The following is a 3,498-nucleotide window of genomic DNA, read 5'->3' as shown; positions in this document are numbered from 1 at the left end:
CTCTGTCACCCAGGCTGGAGTGCAGGCGATCCTTCCGCCTCAGTCTTCCAAGTAGCTGGAACCATAGGCATATGCCACCACATCCAACTGATTTTTTTTTTTAGTTGGAGTCTCATTCTGTGACCCAGGCTGGAGTGCAGTGGCACACTCACAGCCACCCCAGCATCAACCTGCTGGGCTCAGGCAATCCTTCTGCCTCAACCTTCCAAGTAGCCGGAACTACAGGTGCGTGCTACCATGCTCGGCTAATTTTTTAATTTATTGTAAAGATGAGGTCTCGCCAATTTGCCCAGGCTGTTCTTGAACCCGTGGACTCAGGCAGTCCCCTCACCTCAGCCACCATGCCCGGCCAATTTTTTAATTTATTGTAGAGACAAGGTCTCACCGGATTGCCCAGGCTGATTTCAAACCCCTGGCCTCAGTCAATCTTCTTGCCTTGGCCTCCCAAAGTGCTGGGATTACAGGCGCCTGGCTGATTGTTCGCACTCTTACTGTTGGTCAGTGAGGGTGTGGGGACTAGTGGATGTGCTTGCAGATGTCGTGTATCAGACAGCTGAGACTTCTGGAGGACATCATGGATATAGAAAGCAGATTGGTTGGCTGTTAGTAAGCACTGTGAATGCTCTACAGAAAAACAGTGAACTGCTAAGGGTAACAGGCAATCAAAAGCCAGATGTGATCACCAGCTCCTTGGGCTACACAATTATGGATGCTGTGATCTCCTACAGTGGCAGGGCAGGGGCAGCAAAGGACCAAGCCCAGTACCTAACAGCCTGAGTAGCTGGATTTCAAAGAAGGTTCAACCCCCAACAAAGGCAGGTCTGTTATGCCAAGGTCAGGGCCCTGGATGAGAAACGTGGGTTCCTAACGTGGAATGCAGATCTATGGGCGATGACTCCGAAGATCTTGACTCCCCAGACTCCTGCAAACTTTCTGAGCCTACAGAAGTGGTCTGTCCAGCGCTGCACCTCCCAGTAAGAGCTAGCAATTCCACTTGCTGGAAGACAGTGCAGAAACCCCTCTCAGAGTTCCCCTCCTCAGCCATTATGCCTACAACTAGCTCAAGGTGCAGCACAGCTGTCTGGGTCAGGGTAGACCTGATGAGGGAGGAGAGGCACTGCCCCCACAAAAGAGCTGCAAGAGCTGGCCAGTATGCAGTCAAGCAGCAGCCGGGGCTGGATTCTAGGGATGCTTGGTCAGGGAGGCCAGAATATGGAATTGGATAAGAAAGGGTCTGTTTACCTGGGAAAGCCCTCGTGGGATGAAGGTTTTAGCATCTCGGCCAAGCCCCCAATGCACACAATTCCCATCAGCAGAAAAAAACAAGGATAGTTGACTGGGGGGCAGAGGAGGGTCATTACAATAAAAAGTGGCATCCTCTTGCCCTGTTTCTGGACCTAAGCCATTGACTACAGAGGTGGCCAAGTCCCTAGGAGGGGTCTTGCAACATCAGGCAAGTACACAGGTAATGATTCTCCCGACAATCTCTGAGGAATCTGTGAGTATTCACTTGGATAACTGTGCTTGGAAAAGTACCCAGACGTTTAGAGAACTGGTGGGCGCAGAGTCTGAGCTGCCATTGATACCCAGAGACCTGAGGAATCATCATGGGCTCCCAGTTACAGGTGAGGTATAGAGGGACTGGAAAGGAATAGAATCTTGGATAAGGTTCGACTTACATTGGGTCCACAAACACACTTGATGGTCATTTCCCTGGTCCCTGAGTGCATAATTGGGATTGGCATATTTGCCAATTGGTATATCTCTTTGGTTCTTGGTCTGTTGGGCAGGAACTATCATAAATAGGGAAGGCCAAGTGGAAGTCTCTGAAACTAATCCTCTACTCTGGCCAATTGTGCAAATAAAAACCAATATCCTGTTTCAAAGTGTATGGGGGAAATGTGTGTCATCCATAAGGATCTAAAGAATTCAAGTGTGGTGCTCCCCACTCTGGCTCCTGCAGAAACCAAAGAGATCTCTGAGTAGACGTAGTCTCTCACAAATTTACTAGAGCCAAGTAATAGCCCTCGTTGCCACCAGCATGCCAGATACGATGTTTTTGCTAAAGCTGATTAATATAGACTCAGGTATATAATGTGGGATAATTCACTTGCCATTCCTGTGGAAAGAGTAGAAAAGTACAGTCTTGCCCAAGGACTAGCTTGACATTTCCACTCTCTCATATTACAGTCCAAAGAGAGCTTGACCATCTTGACATCATACATTGATTCATTACTTTGGCGACATTGTGACATCCATCAAGCTGGATGAGCAAGAGGTGGCTGGAAGGTCAGGAAAACACCTGCGCCTTAGAGGGTTGGAGATAAACCTTGAGAAGACTCAGGGGCCTACCACATTTATGAAAGGTTTTGGGGTCCAGTGATCAGGGGCGTGCCAGCACATCTGTCCAAAGGAAAAGGTAAATTATTGCATCTTTCCTTATTTGGTTGGAGAGGTCAGTGGTGGGGAAAGAGGCCACATAGAATCGATAGTGGTCCTGGTCCCCAAGGGAGTACATGTTTGCCAGAAGACACAGCAAGAGTCTCATTGAATTAAAACTATGGCCGCTGCTTGGACACTCTGGATTCTTTGTGTCCAGGGTCAGCAGGAAAGAAGAGTCGCCATCTTGGCAGAGGTATTGACCCTGGTCACTACAAAGAGGTCGGGATGCTGTTACAGAATGGGTGCCAGGAGGATCGTTGCAGAGTCCGCCAGTCCTCTTGGGCTCCTTGCGGTTCTCCCTTGCCAACTGCGACTGTAAATGGACGGGAGGAGGAACACAGCTTGACAAGGGATGATGATGGGGGCTCGGGCCCTGGGATGCAGGCCTGGGTCATCCCATCGAGTCATCCACTGCGGCAACACGGGTAATAACTGAGGGTGAGGAGGGAGGGTGAGGAGAACTGGTGAAGGCTGTTAACCGAGACCAGCCACAGCAAAGGGAGCCACGGATCATCCCACAAAGCCCTTCTTTTTTTTAAGATTATAAAGTATAGTTTATTTGGGTTTTTTGGTTTTGTTTTTTTTTTTTGAGATGGAGTCTCATGCTGTCACCCAGACTAGAGTGCAATGGCCACTCCCAGCCACCGCATAAATTAGAAAGAGAGAGAGATTGATTGATTCACCTCCCCAAGGGGGGGGTGGGGAAACAAAGCTAGGAAGCTTGGCGATAGCCAAGGCTCAAAGAGCACATGGCCACACCAGAGTCAAGTAAGGCAAAAGCCGAACGCCCTCTTCTAAGGCTCCCTCGGGAAGAGAGGCGCCCTGGGGGCTGGGAACTGCTCCTGGAATGTACGTGGAGAGGCGGGTCAAAGTGGGCAAGGAATGGGCCCTGTTGGCACAGAAGCACCACAACCGCCAGGGGTGGGCATGCCTGGCCTCCTGCTTCCGCTCCCGAGGGCGGGCCTCTGCCACTGAGGCTGTGGGCTGAGGCCACACCCTCCCCACCCTGCCGGCCCTTCCCAGGGAAGGGAACCCTGATGCAGGACATGTTGACAG

The sequence above is a fragment of the Carlito syrichta genome, unplaced genomic scaffold, assembly GCF_000164805.1.
Source record: "Carlito syrichta isolate Samal-C Ts95f unplaced genomic scaffold, Tarsius_syrichta-2.0.1 Scaffold308813, whole genome shotgun sequence".
Taxonomy (NCBI): Eukaryota; Metazoa; Chordata; class Mammalia; order Primates; family Tarsiidae; genus Carlito; species Carlito syrichta.
Note: the sequence above shows the minus strand (reverse complement) of the source record.